Source organism: Lichenostomus cassidix, chromosome W, assembly GCF_008360975.1.
Source record: "Lichenostomus cassidix isolate B80296 chromosome W, HeHo_3.0, whole genome shotgun sequence".
Taxonomy (NCBI): domain Eukaryota; kingdom Metazoa; phylum Chordata; class Aves; order Passeriformes; family Meliphagidae; genus Lichenostomus; species Lichenostomus cassidix.
This window is the reverse complement of record NC_139510.1, coordinates 17,076,742-17,099,756: the sequence shown is the minus strand read 5'-3', so window position 1 is coordinate 17,099,756 and position 23,015 is coordinate 17,076,742. Positions and strand designations below refer to the sequence as shown.

The 23,015-nt window shown below is 47.0% G+C and overlaps 1 long non-coding RNA gene across 1 annotated transcript; it reads left to right on the top strand.

Moving 5' to 3' along the window:
• The first annotated feature begins 13,241 nt into the window (after positions 1–13,241).
• Positions 13,242–22,757, top strand: LOC146425608 (uncharacterized). The gene is made up of 2 exons (XR_014846459.1): positions 13,242–14,382; positions 21,826–22,757. It is a non-coding gene; the product is annotated as an uncharacterized LOC146425608 (long non-coding RNA).
• The last annotated feature ends 258 nt before the right edge of the window (positions 22,758–23,015 follow it).

Sequence of the window (23,015 nt, the reverse complement as noted above, 5' to 3'; positions counted from 1 at the left end):
ATTCAATGCCAAGCGCTCCAAACAATAGTTCCCTTCAACGCAAGCCAGACATTTATCATTGCAAACCACCACAGCAACCAAACCACCCTCCAACAGCCACTCTGGGTTTTCTTGCAAACAGAAAAACAAATCAACATACAGAACTTCATCTAATTTTCCCTTATGCTTACAAAACAACAACAAAGGAGAAATCAGGTCAGATTGAAAAGAACCATTTTCAGGCCACCTCCTTCCAGCCTGCAAAATATATGTTGGCCACCGAGAGTTACAATACTCAATGAGCGTATCTTTACGCAATCCTTGGCCAAAATTACCTTGCTTCCAATGTGCTAACAAGCACCCCAAAGGAGAATTACGAGATATGGGAGCATAGCCACCCACAATCCCTTTAAGCTTCTCCATTTCCACTTGCCGACCCTGCAATGCTTTCGCAATTGTCTTACGGACGGCGCCCGGGCATACCACTAGGAATTCCTTAGCCCAACCAAGCGTAGCTTTCGCTGCGTCTTACTGGCAGGCAACCAAACCACCATTAAAAGGCACCTTACCTTCTCCAGGGGACGTTGTGAGCGGCGGAGGGTCACGGCGCGATGGGCTCCCCGAGAATCCCTCAGTGCCGGCTGGAGCGTGATCAGGTCGCGGGGTCCTCAGCAGCGCTCACAGGGTCCCATCTGGGTCGCCAAAATGTTAGCGTGGAAAACACATAATCACGGAATGATTATATGCAGGTGCCTTTATTTGAGCTCGGGAAGCCGGGGTGTAACATCTACCCAAATCTGGCTTCGCCATAGGTTTGAAACAAGTACAATTTTATACCTTTCCTTACAGAACAGTGATGTAATCATATGTTAATCATCAACTTATCATTGTTCCATTGTTTCCCCCCAAGCATGTCTTTAAGCCCCCTTATCTCCCATAGTATTTCTGATTTATTTCACAGGTGCTAATCCGCATGATTTCACTAAAACAATCCCCATTCTCTAAGCAATCTTCGTGATCATGTCGCTGAGTCCTGTACATGCAGTGCCTACCTATCCTGTTCCTAAAGCCTATTTTTAACTAACATTTTAACCCAATGTTAACAACATGAGATTGACCGAATTTGCCAGCTGCAGCAATTTGTGACTGAGCAGATGATAAGCAATCTGCCCTGAGAAATTTTGCAGTGCACTTTGCAAAGGAGCGCTATTAGCAAGACTCCATTCGAAATTGTCCCGTGGTACTGGGACAACAATCGTTGCGGGATCAGCTGCCATCAATTGTAAACACCGATATCGGCATTTAATTATCAGGCAGGCTATCAATTCGAACAATGTGGGTGCTGTCTTTTTTGGCTGATGGGGCAAAAAGACCCATTCCAGGATGTGCAAAGGATCATCCCATTGTTTGTTCCACTAGCCAATGATACCTGTAGGTTGGAGGTCTGGAGCAGTAATGAAAACAGTGATATCAGTAGAGGGGTCCACTCGATAAACCTGATGAGCGGAAACAGCTTGCTGCACTTCGTTCAGCACTCGTCGCGCCTCGGGAGTCAATTGTCGAGGTGAGTTTAGGTCAGAGTCCCCCTTTAATATATTAAAAAGTGGGGAAAGTTGTGCATTGGTCAGTCCCAAATATAGGCGTAACCAGTTGATGATGCTTAACAACTTTTGGGCATCATTTAGAGTCTTAATAGTGTCTGAGAACTGCACCTCTTGATGCTGTATGGCTCGATCCAAAATTTTTACTCCCAAATATTTCCAAGGAGGCTGTTGTTGAACCTTTTCCGGAGCAACTTGCAACCCATAGGAGTGCAAGGCATCGAGCAGTCGAGGCTGTAACCTCCGCAACTCATCCTGGGTGGCTGCTGCCACCAGGATACCGTCCATATAATAGTAGCAGAGTGCCTCGGGAAACTGCTCACGGATTCCAGACAAGGCCTGCGTGACATACCATTGACAGATAGTCGGGCTATTTTTCATGCCCTGAGGTAACACTTTCCATTGAAATCGCTTTACAGGCTCCACATTGTTAATTGCAGGCACAGTAAAGGCAAACTTTGGTCTGTCATTGGGGTGCAAAGGGATTGTAAAAAAGCAATCCTTCAAATCAACGATCAAGATTTCCCACTCTGTGGGAATCATCGTGGGTGAAGGCATGCCAGGCTGTAAACTCCCCATACTTTCCATCACTGCATTGACTTTCCGGAGATCTTGCAACAGTCTCCATTTCCCCGATTTTTTCTTAATCACGAAAACTGGGGTGTTCCAGGGACTGGTAGAAGGCTCAATGTGTCCCTGTTTCAGTTGCTCCTGAACCAGCTGACAAAGGGCGACTAATTTGTCTTTCGGCAAGGGCCACTGTGGTTCCCATATTGGTGTTTTTGTCAGCCATCGTAAAGACAGCGTGGAATATGGTGCGCCCTTGCACACAGTGACCCCTATCAAAAATTTGTCATGATCCGAACCCCCCAAGCTGCCAACACGTCCCGTCCCCAGAGGTTCACTGGAGCTGGAGTGACATAAGGCCGAATGGAGGCCGTGTGTCCCTCTGGATCCTTCACCAACACAGGTCGCTTACTCAATCGACTCTGCGTTGTTCCCCCCAACCCCGCGATATTCAGTCCCACTGGGCACAAAGGCCACGTAGGAGGCCACGAAGCGGCGGAAAGGATCGTTGCATCAGCACCTGTATCGATCAAACCTTGGACTTGAACTCGATGTGGACGTGCTTTCGGCATGATGAGGGTACATGTCATCTGTGGTGACTCATTGGAGATAGATGCAGCCCAGTAGACCTGCGGAAGTCCTGGCAGTTCAGTGCCGTCACCTCCGCCAGCTTGCTGGTCTACCCTGGGAACAGAAGACTCACAAGGCAACAAGTGAGAAAGACGAGTGTGCGCAGGAATGGTGACAGGAGGATCAGGAGTGGAAACCGTAGCGTGAATTTGGCCCTTGAAACCAGCATCTATGAACTCTGGAAGAACCAGGATTCCTTGGCTAGTGGCCTCAGGCCCTGCCATGAGCAGTGCACTGGTCCCCTGATCCAGGGAACCATCCACCTCCAAGGGAACCCTGTGGGCATCGTCAGATTCTAAGACGACTGTTGCTGCGGTGTAGGCGTTGACTCGGGCTGAGCTTTTGGTGCCTCCTCCACATTGACCGGGTAAGCCTGGGCCATCACCTTGTTCTGGGGGAACTGTTGTGATGGGGGGCAAATCCCCCTTTTTGCACCCCTCATCACGTTTCCCGACAGGGGTCGACCATCTACATGGTACTGTGACCTGCAGTAGTCTGAAGTGTGACCTGGCCTACCACACCTCTTACACTGAGGAGTCTCAGTCCCTGAATTTCCCTTCTTCCCGGAATTATCTTTCTGTTTAGATTTGACCCGTTTCCGTTTGTTCCCAGATTTGGGCTGTTTTTTATCCTGATCAGTGGGTCCCTGATCTGAGGACAAAAATGCAGCCAAGGCGACTTTTTCCTGATTTTCTGACCACCCTGGTGCAAGCTCGCATCATCTCCTGCACAGAAGGATCCCCCGGTAGGGCATTGATGATCCTTCTACATTCATCATTGGCATTGTCTCTTGCCAGATGTTTCATCAGGATCTGTCTTGTGGACGAATCATCAACCTGCTTTTCCAAAGCTGCCGTCAGCTTTTCAAGAAATGACATGTAAAGTTCAGATTGCCCCTGCCGTATCTGTGTATACCGTGTTTGCGGGGCAACTACCTCAATAGTTTTCAAAATGGCTCCCATACCGAGCTGTTGGGCTTGCTCCAGGATCCAAGGATCCCAGGCAGCTTGAACGTTGGGGTTAGTATAAGGTCCCTTACCCATGAGGACCTCAGCCCCAATCAAGCGCCTAGGATCCTCGGCAGGCAAGGACGCATTTTTCCTCACCTGTTCCTCAACCATCGCTTTCCAATTGTCCTCAAAAGCGCTGTACTGCATGGGGTGAAACAGCACCTGAGCAAGGTACATAATATCAAAAGGAGCAAGCAAATCACGATTTATCACTCTAAGAAGTTGCATCACCACGGGAGAAGACAAACCAAACGTCGCCACTTTGGTTGCCAAGTCGTTTGTGATGCGCCATGCGATGGTGGAGTGGCTGTTCCTCGTGTCCATGGCATCTGGGCCAGGCACATACACAGGAAAAGCCTGAACCTCCCCTTGCGGGAAGCCACCACCATCCGAACCTGCCACAGTAGATTCGCATCCCTCCCTCTGTTTGGGCAACCCAATCTTCCATATAAGTTCCCAGTCCCCCGGCTCCAGTGCACCCTGCTTGACTGTCTCCCAGAACTGCATGGAGTCACGCAGGCGAAAAATCCCCATGCCGTTGCGGCGTCTCCAAGGATTAGTCAGGACCCAATGCCCCTTCTTTTTCGTCGCCCACGCGAGCCTCCGCCCAGGAGGAAGAATACCTTCCTCATCACTGTCGGAGTCGTCCGAGCAGGGCTTGCAACCAGCACTCCCCATCACAAAGGACGGAGGCTGGCCGGCGACCGGGGTGGGGGAGGGGCAGGAAGACGGCGGCGACACCAGCGCGCCGCCATGCGCGCTCGCCAAGCCCGCCGGCACAGCGCCAGCACACTGCGCCAGGGCCCCACTTGCCACAGAACCCCGGCAGAGGAACCGGCACCTGCCCAGGGCCGAAACGTCTCCGCGCCGCTGGCACCAGACCGGCCACCGGGCTGCCAGGAAGTCCAGACCCCATCCGGGGACCCGGGGGATGGACTCCCAGGCCAGCCCCACACGGACCGTGGGCCCTGCAAGAGCAGACCTCCATCCGCTGCCGAATCTCAGCCACTTCGGCCAGTAAATCATGGAAAAACGAAAGCGGAGGAAAAACCGCCGCATCCGCCGAGCCGCAGGGGAGCCGGGCTTGCCCCGCACCCGCGGGAACGCCAATCAAAGCCTCCGCAGTGGAAGCACCGCCCGCCAGCAGCTTCCCGTCCGGCCCCACGACCGCCCCAGGGAGCGAACCCGGCCGCGAGACACCAGCCGCAGCCAGCTGCCGAGCTGGCGCTGGCTCGCATGGCCTCGACGCCATGGAATCGGCCGCACCCGCGACCACCGCAGCCTGGGGCCGCGCCGGTGCCGCGCCGGCCGTGCCCGGCGAAACGCCGGCACCTCCCGAGCCAGCCGCCGCCCGCGCGGCAACCCCCGCGCCGGCCAAAACCACTGGCAAATCCGGAACCGGAACCCGTGCAGCCGCAAGCAGCTGGCAGGCAGCCAGAGCGAGCAGCTGCGACTCCCAGTCCTCTGCAGCACTCCCCACCCCCACCCCGCCAGCCCCCGCCAGGCATCCCGGCTGCCCATGGGGGAGGGGCAGCCCGGTGCCATTCTGCAGGGGAGGGGGGGCGTTCTGAGGCTGCGCACTCCGCGGCAGCAAGGGCGGGGGGACCTGCGCGGCGGCCGCGTCAGAGATGGCCCGCGGTCCTCCGTTCTTCAGCAACCCGGCCAGCTGCTCTGTCGGGTGGACATAAGTGCGCTTGGGCAGATCAGCTGGAGAAACATACTGAGGCCTCGTGGCAGCATCCGCCACCAGGGACGGGACGTCAGAATCCGTCTGGGTCGGCGCGTCCTTCACGCTCCGCCCCACGGCCGAGAGCAGGGGTCCCCCGTCTGTAGAAGCCCACAACTCCGAGCCACAGAACGCCTGCCCTTCCAAAGCGTCCCAAATGTCTCTCCAAACCCCATGGAAGCGGACCGTAGACCTGTCTCCCCGCATCCACTCCATGGCCAGAGCGCGGCCGACCACGAACCAAAACTCACAGTCCAGCGCCACATCCCAAACGGCCCGGGACACGTGGCCCGCGACCCACTCCAACAAGGCCCGAGCGACCCGCGCCGACTGATCGGACGCAGGGCCATCCTCAGAGACCTCCAGAAAGGCCCGCAAGAGCCCATCCGCAGGAATGGGGGGCCCATGTCCGTATCAGAATCAGCCATGCCTCAGGGCAGGCAGGGGGGAGATCCGGGCCCAGGGGCAAGACTGCCGCGTACCTGCAACTGCGCGCAGTACACGTCGGTGGTCACCAGATGTCGCTGTTGAGCAGCTAGCAGAGTAATGAAAGCACCAGTTCTCAGTGGCAAGAAGGAATGACCTTTATTGTTTTGATTTCATCATATATATAGAGTTTTCAAAAGTCACCCAGATTGGTCGGTCAGAAGCCTTCCCCTAGGCCTGATTGGCCAGGCCTGCACCATCCAAGTTCTGGGACACTGTTCCAATAACATCCAAACTTTATCTTTATTTATAAAACACAAGAAGAATTCTCGTGGGAAAAGCCTGTGCTAGCCACAATGGACTTCATAGATTAGCATACCTATCTAAAATTCCCCAATGAGAAGCCTAACAAATGAAGTAATTGCCCCCTTATTCAAATTACCTCCCCCCAAAAAGGTTACAACTTAGTTTACAAAAACATGTCCCAGTGATGGGGCTCTTTCAAGGTTGGTGCCTCATGCTCTTGAGATTGTGGAGATTGTTTCGTCTTCTCCAAAGAATTCTGAGCAAGGCAAGAGTACAAGGGTTATAAACATGTGGGGCTAGATACAGGGAGTAAAAAGTACAGGAATGGGAAAGGGTAAAAAGGATATAAAAAGAGTATAAAAGTATAATGAAAAAGGACAAAAAAACCCATCAGGACCACACGCAAAGAACGCTCCGACACCCTGGCCCCCGTAATGGCCAAGGCATTCTTCCAGGCCGACAGCACTGCACTTTCGTTCGAGCCGGAGTTCCCCATCATAGCAGTGTCTTTTGCAAAGAACCCCGAGGCGCGGGATGGGGAGGGGGGGTGGGGGGACGTACCTTCGAGAGGTGCGCGGCTCGGATAGTTGCGTGTAGTACACATCGGGGATCACCAGATGTCGCTGTAATACCCGGAGAGAATGCAGCAGGCACACATGAATCCAGCAAGAAGCAGAGAGAGCGTTTATTGTTTACAACTTCTGCTTATATGTGCTAACATTCCATAGGTGATTGGTCAGTGGTCACCCACCTCCTGGGGTGATTGGCTGAAGTCCTACAACGCCCAATTCCAAACACTCTCTGCCTTAAACCCAAACAGATCAGGAAAACAGCAAGTGTTAGATACTATTTACAAAACCCATCTCACTGTTTTCATAGTTTGCATAAGAAAGGAGAGTTTCTCAGGGAAAACCTTCTGCTAGCAGCTTTTCAGTATCCACAGTTACCCACTGCCAGTGACTATCAGCGCCCATGAAGGACTGACACTAACAGTTCATGGAATAAAACTCTTTATTAACATAAAATTGTGACAGGTTAAAGTTCGAGGATTGCCAGTGATAGTATCTGACTGCAAAAATGTATTCAAAGTAATACATAGACAAGCTCTAATCCCCAGTAAAAGTATTCAGCGCACATAGAGTATGGTCCTTATGCAACAAGCATCCCTATGGAGGAGAAGACATGTTCAGCCTGTAACGGGCAGGTAACTTTGGGATGGAGGTGTGCATTAATATTATAATTAGGCTATAATGAACCAAGTTCATCCAAGGAGAGTGATTTGGCCACAGTTCCTGGCTCAGCAACAAGACATTTTCTCCAATCTCCCTTGGTTGACAAGTGCTATGTGGTTTCTCAGTTGCAAAGTATCATCGAGTTCCCTTCCCTGCAAGGATTTCTACAGAGCCTGGCTAGGGAGTTTTCACTCAGCTCCACCCTCCATTCCACCCCCCTTAGCAGGTGCTATGGTTGCAGATTGTGGGTGGGGAGAATCATGATGGAATAGGTTTCAAGCATGCCAACCGCATTCCATTCAGGGAGCAACAACTGTATTTTACCATATAATTGCCATACTGGTAAAACTTCTGTTAGGATGTGAATATAACTTTTCAATTTCCTCTAATTTTACCCCCAGCCATCTTTTCACAATAAGACACTTCATTCCACCTCTCTTTTTTTCTGACAAAATAACATTAACCACAAAACTGTATTATAATCCACACTACCATTAACAGGCCACTTCTCTTGATCCTCTAATGGATACTCCAGCCATCAACGATTACAGTATTGTATTAACTGTTTCTGGCTTAAAGGGTTCCCCCTAAACTTCTTCCAGTGCTGTAAAATACAACCTAAAGATGAACATCTTGTATTCCCCCTTCCTGGGTTTGTGAAGACATGCTTAATCCCATTACGATACCGAATCTCTCATTTGCTTACAACCATTTTAGCGTCAGATCCACAATTAATGCAAATACAGACCTTGCAATTACTAAAAGGTATCCGAAGATGTAACACAATAATTAATGCTATAACGGTAACTCTCACTGTGCCGACACTAGAGCACTCTAAGCACACAATCCCAGTTTAGGAGCTGCTTTGAAAATTTATGTTCTAACATTCACAATAAACAAATATTTAATACATACCAAATACTTTAAAATTCACACAATAAACAGTTTCATTAAACACTCTTACACAGCAAGTGAATGATATTTTTTGATACTACAGGCATCCCCAAGTGTATATCATTATAGGCAGGCTCAATAATACTATAAAACATGCTCACAAAACACTTTACATTTCAGGTGCTAACACTTATCATAGGGCTTAATAAGCACAGGAAAAATCTGGCAAACCCCTCTAAAAAGTGGCTTGTGTGCAAAAAGTACTGTGCCCAACTACTGAGTAGGCAAATGGGACTCAAACCCACAGTGCACACTTCTGTTAATCACTTATATAGTTTTCTGACTAGGCAGTGGGATTTGAACCCACACCATTTGATACTCATATAGTTTTACAATTATATTTAATACTTTAAAATAGAAAAGAGCCAATTATATCATCACTAGTGATTCCTTTACATAACCCAAATATCACACTCATTTTTTACAGTTATATCACCCCTTTTATAACCCAATAATATTATATTATATTATATTATATTATATTATATTATATTATATTATATTGCTCAATTTCTGTGGCAATTTTCTGCCGCAGCTTATGGTTAGGTATACCTTTTATGCCCTCAGTAATGCCTTAATAAAATCCCAGGGGCCTTGCCCTGAACTCACTGGATCAGGGGATTAAAGGATCTCCACAAAAAAAACCTTCAGTGCATGCTGGAACCCGTTTCAATCCCATGAATTCATGGAGTGTCAGAATCAGTGTCCCACCTAGGATGCCAAAAATTGGCACCAAAAGCGTTGGGATAAATCAAACTCTAACACCATTTTTTTAGTTTCTTCTGCAAAATAAACCCACAAGCAAGTAAACAGAGACTTTACCAATAAGCGTGTGTTTAAAGTAAGACTTATAGTTCCTTCTCTCTTTGCTGAGTACCACCTATGTGGGAGGATACTGCACTGCCTCCATCTACCTTGAAGTCATTCAGCATTACACCATCCTTCCTGAACTATATAATGGCAAGCTCTGCTCCTCCTGCCAAGAGCTGGATGAGGGAAGTCAGTCTAGAATCCTTATGCGCCAAAGTGCTCTCACAATCAACTTTTACTTTGATGCGGGAGCATGGCTTGGGATCGCTCATGGGTCTGCTCCACTGATGAGCTAATTCCCTCCCATTGTCTTTGGGGAACCACAAGTGCCACAGAGGGGAGGCAGTAGTGATGGTGATTGTCCTCTAGAAGCTCAGGCAAGGGGCTGTACCACTGGGCCACTCTGTAGCTGAAGGAACCTCTGCTTTTCCCTTCCTATGTATTCCTTTCTAGAGATGTCCCACCAAGACTCCCATTTCTCAACCACATTTCTTCATGGTAGAGTAGTTCTTATCGCTTCCTAATTGAGGTAACTAATGCTGAAATAACTTTGCCAATTTTAGGGGTTCTCTAAATACAGGCACAGAGTCTAGTTTAGAAAGGAGATATTGTTTATTCTGCACAGGGTGTGAGGTTGAGGTTTCCACAAATCAGGCACACTGAGGGGTAAAGTTATATATTTTATACAGTAAAATTTACATGAACCCACCTATCTAATACATATTCTCCGCCTACCTAATGCATATTTATTTGTGTGATATAATCTTATGCAATGCTTGAAACACTGTGGCAGGACATTCCCCCCCCCTTCTGCTCAATGGCAGAAGATAACTCGGGTGGGGTCAACAGCCTGGCAGGGGTTATCTCTTAACGCCTGAAAGTCTAAGACCTCTAACCTTGAATTCATATTTTGGTATGGAGAGAGGATGTGAAAAGAGAAACAAAAAAGTGCATACGTGACCACACAGGCATACTTTTATACTATAAATGACACACGAATTTTCACAAAGGTAGAAGCTTTTCTACATGGACACTGGAGTGTGAGAAAGCCTCTCCCCAGAGTCTGGACACAACTCTGTGGTAACTTCCTAAGGATTGAGGGAGGATTCTAATGTATTCCAGCACCAACATTGGAGTTTGGTAAGATCATTGGTTTCCTAAATTGTATTTTTCTTTGCTAGCAATAATAATAATAATAATAATAATAATAATAATAATAATAATAATAATAGGTACCTTTTGCAGGCTGCATTTTTAGCTATTCATAGTTTTTTCCTATTTTGTGTAGTATATAATTTGTTTAGCTCCTTGTTCTTTCTTGTGTCTAACAAACAATAATCCATTTAATATTAGACCTAAATCGGCCATTATTAAAGAACTTGCGAACGTGACTGGGTCTGGGGGTGCTGGTCGCTCCAAATAGGTTAACTGCCAGTTGTCAAAGGCCTAGGCAACCAGCAGAAATCTATCAACCCCCTGTCTCCATTCGTAACAAACACCAAGTTCTTTTCTTTATTAAGTAACCTAAGCCTGTGGACTGCAGTAATTCTGATAAGGACAGTAGAACAGAACAGCACAGCCTTGTAGCAATAAATAAAGGATGTAACATAGGCAAACAGAAGTCATGCAAAATGCAAGCAGGATGTCAGCTCAGCAAGGCTGACAAAGTTATGCAAAACAACAATATTGTGCTTAGTCAAAAGCAGGGGTCAAGGAACAGCCTCCTAAAAAGGACAGCGGCCGTTGAAGACGGACCCCAAAGAACCATATAAGGACATTTGATAAGGGGTGTGACTATGTCAAGTCAAGGAAATGGGGATAGCTAATGAATATGTAATCAGTGTGTATGATAAAAACTGCTCACACCTAATGCTCAGGTCACCTAATTGGAGGAAGGATCCACCGAGTGCCCAGTGCTGCAACAAAGAATGCCTGCTTTCTAATACTCAAAACTGTGTTAGAGAGTTTCTATCTGGCTGATTTCGGTATCATTCAAAGGAAGATGCAAAACTCCTTTTTCATTTTCTATTATTGCATGAATTTTTAGATTAAAATCTAAAGTTAATATTCCCCATTCCGAAGGTTCTTCCACTGATTTTAGTAATGGTAGGCATGTGTATTGGGTCTGGCTGAGTTGAAGTTCATTTTCCCTTAGCAGCCCTCACAGTGCTGTGTTTTGCATTGGTGAGAGAAGAGTGGTCAAATAGATAGTTAACTATCAAGTTAGCTATTAAGAGACAGAATATGCAAATTCTAAAAACCCAGAAAAACAGGATTCCCTTAATCTTAATAAGATAAGAGGGGCAAAAGAATCCGTTTGAAGACAGCACAAGAAACCGCTGAATCATCTCATGAAGGACTACGCATGCTCCAGAGAGAAAGGTGAAAAGTGCATTGTGATGAAGACTACTAGGATCTTCATCCTGGAGGGGTTTTTGGGGTTCTCCAAAGACCACTGGGACACATGGAGCATGCATGATGCACATGCTAATAATATTAATGACTTCCGAGAAATAAATTGTATAACCACTCCTATCCTGGGGAATGTTATCAATTTAGCCTCATTATCCAATCAGAGACGTAGATCCAATTAAAAAAAAAAAAATTTATTAATTAAAAGCAAGCGGATATCAGTCAAGTCAGCACTGGACGGGCAGAGATTCAAGCATATCTCTATGCACCGCACCGCTGGCCCACAGAGAACTGAATTTTATAACCCTTTAGTACTCCACTCCCCCCGTATGTCTTGATTGGCGTCTCTTCATGAATCCTTGATTGGCTGTTGAGACATCTTAGGCTGGTGTGCTCTGCGTTGGGTGATGGTTACTGGGCCTCCTGGGATGGACTCTCCGTGGGGGTTGCACAGGGGGAGGTTTTTATGGACCCCTGAACCACATTCCTTTTGTATCTGCCTCATAGGGGCTGCACAGGGGGAGGTTTTTTATGGCCTCTGAGCCAAATTCCTTTGTATCTGCCTCATGGGGGTTGGGCAGGGTTCCTAACAAGATTCGTTTTTATAACAGCAAAAAAAAAGAAAGAAAGAAAAAAGAAAAATAAAAGGAAAGGCAATTTTAAGACTTATCACCTTTTTCAAACAGTTCGTGAACTAAACTGATTGTAATTTATTACAGGGAATGTGATGAATATTCATGAATTTTACCTATAACACTGTGTCTTTGGAGGTACCGAGGTGTGTGTTCGGAGGAGTGAGTCCCCCACACCCGGTGCACCAAATAAAAGCAAATACCCACTTCTCTGACTTTGTCTCTTGTCTCTGGGCTCACTTGGGGTGAATCATTGGTAGCTAGAAACGTGTTGATAACACACCAGTGTTTTGGCTACTGCTGAGCAGTGCTAGTGCAGCATCAGTACTGTCTCTCAACATCCCCCCCCCCAGCCCTCCATCAAGGTGGGCAAGGTCTTGGGAGGGGACATGACAAGGCCAGCTGATCTAAACTGACCAAAGGTTTAGTCCATATTATATGACATCAGATCAGATATAAAAGCTATGGGGGTGCTGTAGTGTGCTTATGCTGTTCTAGAGACTTCTCCCTAGCAGAAACCTGTACCATCCCATGCTGTAATCTTATTGGTTTACCCCTTTCTCCTCCCTGGCTCCTCCCCTCTGGCTTCCTCTAGTTGGTTCTTCTGAGTAACCATGCCTCTGTTCCCTCTCCTGATAACCTGCTGAGGCAGCCTCCCTCGAGGTTCGCCATCTTGGCTTTCCAGCACCCTGAATCCTTCCCCCGCCTCTCCGTCCCTCTTCACCCTCCTCTGACCCTCGACTGTGGACCTTAATAAATCCCTGGAAACCTCAGATGGTGATCCTGCATTTCTTCCATCGCCACGCCTTCACGGAGTCTCGCGTCCCCCGCAGCTCCACCGCCTGCTACAGCCACGTGTCCGCCTGGCATGTTCTGGTCACGGGCGGCCCCCTCCACATTGCGGCGTAGGGTGGCCGTTTGTGAATCGTGATACCGCGTTGCCGCATTCCCCTAGTTGGTTCTTCTGAGTAACCACGCCTCTGTTCCCTCTCCTGATAACCTGCTGAGAGAGCGGAACTCGGGGTTCACCATCTTGGCTTTCCAGCACTCCGAATCCTCCCCCGCCTCTCCGCCCTTCTCCACCCTACTCTAACCCTCAACTGTGGACCTTAATAAATCCCTGGAAACTTCAGATGGTGATCCTGCATTTCTTCCACCGCCACACCCTCACGGAGTCTCACGTTCCCCGCAGCTCCACTGCCTGCTACAGCCACGTGTCTGCCTGGCGTGTTCTGGCCACGGGCGGTCCCCTCCACATTGCGGCGTGGGGTGGCCGTTTGTGAATCGTGATACCACGCTGCCGCAAATGGTGCCCTTGTCAGGAAGGAAAGAACAACTGCCGGAACACGCCAGATCCAGCGCGCCGCGCCGCCGTGGGAGCAGCCAGCCGCGGTGCCGCCCCGAGCCGTTCGCACCGCGTGCGCCGCCTGAGCCCGCGCGCCTGGTGCTACCTGCTCGCGCCGCCGCCGAAACATTGCAGCGCCGAGGAACTGTCACCGCCCGGTGAAGAGCCGCTGGCGCCGCGCTTGTGTGCCGCCGCTGCCCGCGCCGTGGAGAGCCACTGGCGCTGTGATCAGCTGCCGTGCCGCGCACCGTTGCTGCGCCGCGGACGAGCCACCTGCGTGCCTGCCGCGCGCCCCGCACAGCGCCGCCGCGGCGCCACGAGGCGCCGCCATCTTGCGCCACTGCTCCGCCGCGCGCGCCCCACCCGCTCCAGCTCAGCGCCGAAAAAACCCCGCGCTGCCATAGTCAATCTCTTCTGTGAAGTGCACGTCCTGCCTGCAAGCGTGGAACTCCTTGGGGACACAGGTGTGTCCTTAGAAAAGGACCCTGAGAGAACCGTGGGGAACTTGCTGAATCTGTATTTCTTTGCTGGGGAAGAAACAGTGACGAACTGTAGGGACCGCGAGGCGGAGACCAGTTGTCAGTTAACAAAAGTCTGCCAGAGGTAAGCATGAGTGACGCGAGACCTTGGTAGTGAGTTAGCAGCACCTACACTGCTAAGCAGGGGTTTTTTTCCGACCCTAGAACTCCGCTGCGGCAAGAGTGTGTGTAGTTCGCAGCGGAGGGGGAGTGAATGTTAGTGTGTGATTTAGGGTAAAATAGAAATTACTAATGTAAAAGAGCTAGAAGCTAGATAATAGTAATAATAATATTTTTAAACTGATTTAGAGAGCCAGAGACTGTATAATGATTTACTAAGATATGCCAGCTGCGATCCATTTATTATTTTCTTAATGAATTTGTGCCTACCTGGTACCGGGGAGGATGAAGAGAGGAAAGCCAAGTAATTGAGAGAAACCACCAAGTGTAACCGAGCATCCCGCCCTTAGACCCCAGGACCGGTACGAGTCGGTTTTTGTTATAAATTAGGTCTCAATAATCAATCAGAGACAATGTCCAATTAAGTATAATTTGATTTATGTAGAGCAAGCGGGTATCAGCGAGGCAGCGCTGGGCAGATAACTGCGCCAAAATAGTCCGAACTCCCCTCTTTTATGCAGTCTCTATTTTCTGACCACGTATATCTTCCGGAGTTAGTACAGCCCCTTCATCGTGTTGTTTGCTAGATGGTCTTATTCTGCTCTTCGGTGGTCGTGGGAAACAAGTTCTTGTACGTTCGCAGTGCCCCCCAAGCAATGATTCTATAATCAGCCCACTCCCAACAAATACAGGATACAGGATGTGCAGGGTGGGGGTCTCCCTCCCCTTTCTATTCGGTTCTGTGGGCAAACAGGATGCCTTGACAGGATGTGTTGAGGCCCCTTTCCTCTCTCGTGTGATTCTGCGACTTTTTATCACAGTTCTCAGGCTTGGACTAGGACCAAGGACCAAGGGAGCATGCGCACCTGTCATAATTAATCATCGGGACCCCTTGCCCACAATTAATCTGAAGACACTGTGCTTGCGTGAGCATATTTAAATGAACTTTGAACTCATTATAATACAAAGCGGGGATAGGTATTGAATATGTATAGGAGCTTTGTCTAACTTTATGCATATGTAATCTGTAACCTAATATAAACTTAGTGAAGTGCCGCTGAGGGCGTGCATGTCTTTGTAGGGGCTACCCCCCATGCACCCCAGCTGGAATAAACACATACCTACTTCATAACTATCTGAGTTGTGGAGTCAATTCCGTGCTTCATTTGGCACCCCAGGTGGACAGGATTTGCCTGGCTGCAGGATCGACTGAGGGGCTGACATCCTAGGCGCGCCCCGGGATTTTCCTGGAGGACCTCCGCTCCTCGGCCGCTCACTGCGGGGGCAAACAACGACCACCTGCTACAGCGGAGAAACGGTATGTGTTTCGGGTATAGGGAAGCCTGTAAGGCGTATACGCGTGGCTAGGGCTGCTGGTAAGACACAGAGAGACGTCCTGTGCACAGCATTGTCCCTGAGTGGTGAGCTTGCAAGCGACTGGTTAGGGCTGGCTAAGGGAGACTGGCGAAGTAATTCGTTGTCCTTAGCTGGCAGGGGGGGGATTCGCTGTCCGATAGAGCGGCCGCGAGCGATCCTGGTGGTGGGTCGAGTGGATCCCTAAGGAAACTAGTTTGAAAGAAAACTAGTTTGAAGTATTGTTAACACCGGTGTTGTGTATGTGTGTGGGTGCAGATTAGTCTGCACGAGCAAATGAGAAGTTGATTGATTAAGTTTGAAGTGTGGTCTAATAGAAGTGAATATTTGGGTATGGTTGTGGTTTATTAGCTTTGGTGTATGAGTGTGGGTTTTTGGAATTTTTGTTGTACTTTGCTGTTGTGGTCGTAGAAGCGCTTTTGTGTTGTGTTACGTGTTCATTGTTGTGTTAGGGTGAGTGAGTGTATGCAGTTGTTTGAAATTGTGGTGGTAATTGAATAAAGGGAAACTTTTTACTGTGGCCAGTAAGAGACATTTTTTCTCGGTGACTACATCAAAAGAACATAGCTGTGCCACAGTTTGATTAGTGGGTTTGCAAGCTTGCGGAGTTAAGAGATACTATCTGTTATTGACCTGTCAGAGAGTAACGGCGCAGGTTGTAAAGAGAATAAGGTGGTGCATTATAAAAGTTTTGTGTGGACAAAATTACTAAGCTCTTTTTAGCAGCGGAATTGTAGAATATTGAGTTAATTTACTTAGTGAACATAGAACCATACAAAGAGGGGTTGCCTTTATTTTTTTTCCTTTTCTTTCCCCTTCCTCCCTCTCAGTAATTAATCTTGATTTATTTTTCTCCCTCTCTCTCATACCAGCTTGTCTTTGAGTGAAATAAATGAGATGCTTGTCTGATGCCGAAAATACCTTTCTGTTTTGAGTGTAAAAATAATCACTGTAAGGTTTAGGCATTGTGTGAGTGCTGTGACAGAGTGGTCAGAAGCAGCTGTTATTGCCTTAGTGTGTGGAAAGAGTCATTTAGTTTTTGAAACCTGGTTAGTGCAAGAGAAAAAAAAAATTGAAAAAAAAAAGAGAAAAAAGCAGAAAAAACAAAAAATCCAGCAAGTCAGTGTGAAAAGAGTTTTGCTTAGACAAGAGATTGAACCAAGAGCAAGAAACAGATAAGATGGGAACTGGGCAAAGCAGAGAAGTTCCTAAAACAACTCCACTTGGCTATGTTTTACCACATTGGAAGAAAATTACAGAGAGCAGAAGTATAAAAGATAAAAGAACTCTTATTAAATTTTTAACTTAGTAGTGGCCTTTGTACAGGCTAAATGACAGATTTAGATGGCCTCCACATGGGTTTTTAGAATATAACACACTATTATAATTAATGTTGTTTTTTTTTTTTAAAAGAAGGAAAATAGAACAATCAGCAAAGAAGATGAGGCCGAGGAGGAGTCATTGCACACATGAAAGAAGACTGAAGAAGATCAGAGGACTCCACCCTAGCAGATCCACTGGTTATAATGAAGCTAGGGGAAAAAGAGAAATAAATAGAATTTTTGGTGGACACGGGGGCAACATACTCGGTTTTAAATAAAGCTTTAATGCCGGTGGGGGATGATTATATCATGGTTCAAGGGGCAACTGGTCAATCTGAAAAAGCATATTTTTGCAAACCTTTAAAGTATAAACTGGGAAAGCAGTGGAGTATTCACAAGTTTTTGTACATGCCCAGACCTCCAAAAGCCCTTTTGGGCAGAGATCTATTGGAACAGTTACAAGCAACCATTTCATTTAAAGAGGGGGAAATTACTCTGGAGGTAAATGATCAACAATATGTTGAAATACTAAGTTTAATGCTAACAACCACAGAGGCTGAGGGAGAAATTAGTGAGGAAATTATGAATCAAGTATTCCCTGGGGTATGGGCAACAAACGTACCTGGAAGAGCTAAAAATGCACCTCCGATACAAATTAAATTGAAGGAAGGGAAACAACCAGTCAGGGTTAAACAATACCCCCTTAAGAAAGAAGACAAGGAAGGGATTAGCGCAGTGATTGAAAACTTTTTACAGCTAGGACTATTGAGAGAGTGTAAATCTGATTTTAACACCCCCATTTTACCAGTCTGCAAACCTGATGGGTCATATCGGGTGGTACAAGATATAAGAGCAGTAAACAAAATAACTGAGGACCTCTATCCTGTGGTGTCAAATCCCTACACGCTACTAACTGAGCTAACACCTGAACTAACCTAGTTTACTGTTTTAGATTTGAAAGATGCCTTCTTTTGCCTCCCTCTCCACAAGGCCAGCCAGAAAATATTCGCATTCGAGTGGGAAAATCCCAAAAGCGGATGCAAAACTCAGCTCACTTAGACAGTGTTGCCTCAAAGATTTAAGAACAGTCCCACCCTATTCGGGGATCAACTATCAAAAGACCTGGAATCCTGGGAAGCCCCCTCTGAAGAAGGGAAGCTATTGCAACATCTTAATTGCTACCCGGACAGAAAAAGCCTGTGTACTCTAGACAGTAAGTTTACTAAATTTCTTGGGGCTCCAAGGGTACAGGGTGTCCAAGAAAAAAGCTCAAGTAGTAAAACCAAAAGTAATTTTTTTGGGCTATGAAATCAGTGCTGGGCAGTGAACTTTGGGACAAGGCCGGAAAGAGGCCATTTGCCAAACCCCGAAACCCCAAACTGTAAAGGAACTAAGGACTTTCCTGGGGATGACGGGATGGTGCAGGCTTTGGATCCTTAGTTATGGGGTCCTTGTAAAACCTTTGTATGAGCTCATCAAAAAGGAAAGCAGAGATCTTCAGTGGACAAAAGAGGCCATGAGGGCCTTCAAACAACTGAAGAATGCCCTGATGTCAGCTCCAGCTCTGGGACTTCCAGATGTGAGTAAACCATTTTTTCTGTTTTTTCATGAGAAGCAGGGGATTGCCTTGGGAATACTAGCACAAGACCTGGGCCCATATCGATGGGCAGTTGCTTATCTGTCTAAGCAACTAGATGCAGCAGCCAAAGGATGGCCAGGATGCCTCCGGGCTGTAGCAGCAGTCGTGCTAAACATCCAAGAGGCACGCAAGTTCACCTTGGGCCAGAAAATGACTGTGTTAGTGTCCCATACAGTGTCTGCAGTGCTAGAAGTGAAAGGCGGACACTGGCTTTCCCCACAGAGGTTCCTGAAATACCAAGCCATCATGGTGGAGCAGGACGATGTGGAAATAGTGGTCGCTAACATTGTCAACCCAGCTTCTTTCCTCAGCGGAAACAACGGAGAGCAGGTGCACCACAACTGCCTGGAAACTATTGAAGCCACATACTCCAGCCGTCCAGATCTAGAAGATACACCTTTGGATGATGCAGAGACCTGGTTTACCGATGGAAGCAGCTACGTCATCAGTGGAAAGCAACATGCAGGGTATGCAGTCACCACCAGCAAAAAGGTAATAGAATCTGGACCCCTACCAATAAACACTTTTGCCCAGAAAGCTGAAATAATTGCTTTGACCCTTGCTTTGGAAATAGCCAAAGGGAAAATGATAAACATTTATACAGACTCAAAGTATGCATTTGGAGTTGTACATGCACATGGAGCCATTTGAAAAGAAAGGGGACTGTTGAACTCACAAGGAAAAAACATCAAACATGCACAAGAGATAACCCAGCTGTTGGAAGCAGTCCAGCTACCCGAGAAAGTAGCAATCACGCACATTAAAGCACACCAGAAAGTGAGCTCAGAATTAGAGGAAGGAAATGACCTGGCAGACAGAGAGGCAAAAGAAGCAGCGAAAGGTGAGGTGACAACTGAAGGGGCTCTAATTCCAGACGGCCAAATCTCCCTAGAAGGTAAGCCAACCTATAACAAAGAGGATCAGAATGGGTCATACAATGAAGAGGGTTGGGCTATTACTGAACAAGGGAGGTTAGTCATTCCCTCTCATTTAGTGTGGGCACTAGTAAGAACAGAACACCAAAAGACACATTGGGGAATAGATGCCCTACACAATTATTTAATTGAAAAAATTATTGCCAGAAATTTATATGCTACCATCGCACAAGTAACCCGACAGTGTGACCTTTGCCTCCAGACTAGCCCTAAAAATATCCGCAAACCAAAACTGGGCCAAACTGGGAAAGGGAATGGGCCTGGACAGCAGTGGCAAATTGATTTTTCGGAACTCCCAAGAAAAGGGGGGTATTGATATTTGTTGGTATTAACAGATACCTTTTCAGGATGGCCAGAAGCCTTTCCCACTAGAACTGTCAAAGCTCGGGAGGTAATCAAGGTATTGTTACAAGAAATTGTCGCTGTTGAGCAGCTAGCAGAGTAATGAATGCATTGGTTCTCAGTGGCAAGAAGGAATGACCTTTATTGTTTTGATTTCATCACATATATAGAGTTCTCAAAAGTCACCCAGATTGGTCAGTCAGAAGCCTTCCCCCAGGCCTGATTGGCCAGGCCTGCACTGTCCGAGTTCTGGGACACTGTTCCAAAAACATCCAAACTTTATCTTTATTTACAAAACACAAGAAAACTTCTCATGGGAAAAACTGTGCTAGCCACAAGAAATAATACCACGCTTCTGTGTTCCAGCCACAATGTCCTCAGATAAAGGACCACGTTTCATTTTAAAGGTGGTACAACAAGTTAGCCATCATTTGAGCATAGACTGGGAGCTTCACACCCCATATGTTAGAAATCGTTCTAATTTTTGTGTTTGTAATTTTGTGAAGATCATTGGGTGTGACTTTTTGTATTTGGCACCAGTTGTATCTCATCAGTTGATAAAATCCAATTACACAATGTATCATGACTTATCATCAACACCTATTGAGATGAACCTTACGCTGGTAAGACAATTGGTAGAGCACCAAAACTTAATTAACATCCTGAAAGAAATTCAAAAAAGTGGAAAGAAAATTTTAATAACCATTCACTATGATACAGAGGAAATAAACAGAGTCTTGCAAAGAGCCAGACAGGATGCGGATCATCACTGGTGGGATGTGCTTTTTGGATGGTCACCTACTGCAACTGGTATCCTTAATACATTATGTCACCCCATGTGGCTAGCACAGTTTTTCCCATGGGAAGTTTTCTTGTGTTTTTGTAAATAAAGATAAAGTTTGGATGTTTTGGAACAGTGTCCCAGAACTTGGACAGTGCAAGCCTAGCCAATCAGGCCTGGGGGAAGGCTTCTAACTGACCAATCTGGGTAACTTTTGAGAACTCTATAAATGTGATGAAATCAAAACAATAAAGGTCATTCCTTCTTGCCACTGAGAACCGATGCATTCATTACTCTGCTAGCTGCTCAACAGCGACATCCCCATAATTGTTTTACTAATTTTGGTAAGTGTTAGTCTTGTGTTATCTGTTTTGCTATTTGTTTAAAATTGTAAGATGTTAAAGAAGCTATCTATTTTAATTACCTTATCAAATGTACATGGTAAGGCATTGAGAGATACTTATCGCAGAAGCTTGCTAGAAAAAGATGCCATTTACTAGTAAAAGAATTTACTAATCTTATAGAAAAGGGGGGACTGATTTAGGGTAAAATAGAAATTACTAATGTAAAAGAGCTAGAAGCTAGATAATAGTAATAATAATATTTTTAAACTGATTTAGAGAGCCAGAGATTGTATAATGATTTACTAAGATATGCCAGCTGCAATCCATTTATTATTTTCTTAATGAATTTGTGCCTACCTGGTACCAGAGAGGATGAAGAGAGGAGAGCCAAGTAATTGAGAGAAACCACCAAGTGTAACCGAGCATCCCGCCCTTAGACCCCAGAACCGGTACGAGTCGGTTCTCAGGCTTGGACTAGGACCAAGGACCAAGGGAGCATGCGCACCTGTCATAATTAATCATCGAGACCCTTGCCCACAATTAATCTGAAGACACTGTGCTTGCGTGAGCATATTTAAATAAACTTTGAACTCATTATAATACAAAGCGGGGATAGGTATTGAATATGTATAGGAGCTTTGTCTAACTTTATGCATATGTAATCTGTAACCTAATATAAACTTAGTGAAGTGCCGCTGAGGGCGTGCATGTCTTTGTAGGGGCTACCCCCCATGCACCCCAGCTGGAATAAACACATACCTACTTCATAACTATCTGAGTTGTGGAGTCAATTCCGTGCTTCATGTGTGTGTGTCTCGAGTGCATCCCGCGGAGAGGGGGTGCGGGTGTGTGTGAGTTATAGAGTGCGACAGTAGGTAGGGCTCTGTCTGGGACCCCAGCTCATTTTTTTAAAGTTTAGCCATTAACAGCTAGGCAAGTGTGGCATTTTGAGGATAGAGCGGAAAAGGGTTTCGGAAAGACCCGTCTGCCCGATCCTCAAAAAGAAATGTATTCCTTAGTTAAAACCCTTTTAGTTAAAGTATATTTAGTTCACCCCTGTTAATAACTCTCCTCCTTCCCACTTTCCTTCTCCCTCTAACCCTGATAAGAGGTAGCTTGCCAGTCGCATCCCGTCCAACAGACGCCGGGTTGCTACCGTTCTCTTGGGCGCCTCGCCAGCTCCCCCTTTTCCCTTGCTAGAGTGAGACTGATCAACTCATCCTGGCCCTTACCCTAAGCCCTCATACCTTACCCTCCTTTCCTACCCTCTCTCTCTTTAAATCGCCCTATGTAACATCAGGGTTAGCTCTCAAAATGGCAAGACCATGCTCAGAGTTTCTCCTTCCCAGAAGCCCAAACATCTTCCCGCCGTGTGTAAGCTCCGCCCCTTCTTGCGCGTCATCGCGCTGCGCCCCTTCTACGTCACAGGGCGGAGAAGCATGGGAAGATCTCGCCCCTAAGTCCCCATGCCACGTCAGACCCAGAAGTGCTGGGGAGGGGGAGGAACTGCACGGCGCAGTGGGCCCGGCCCCGCCGCCTGGCAGGAAGGGGGAGGGGTGAAAGGGAATGGTTTTGTTCATTGCAAGCAGCCAGTGTGTAACATCAGACACTGTTAGCTGCTCAGAAATAATGATTGTGTTCTGAGTGCTATTTTCACAGGCAAAGAGACTCTTCCCAGTGATTCTGTTATCAGTCTGCATTCCAACTAGCAGCAGGCCACACCCCACTCCAGCAAAACTGCTGCGCAGACCAGCTCCAATTCCAGCCTGTTGTCAACAAAAGGAGTCGCTGCTTATCTCTACCTGCTGCGGAAGCCATACAATGGGAAGAAACCCACTATCTGCCTAGAAAAATTTATACCAGCTCAAAAAGACTCAGACTATTTTCCCCTCTTTATTTTAAAATTTCCCTTAATCCTTATATGACCCTTCAAGTAAAACCAATGAGTCCAGCAAAAAAAAAAAAAGTTTAAGTTTTAACTCTATTGTGTTGCTTTTGTAAATATATTGG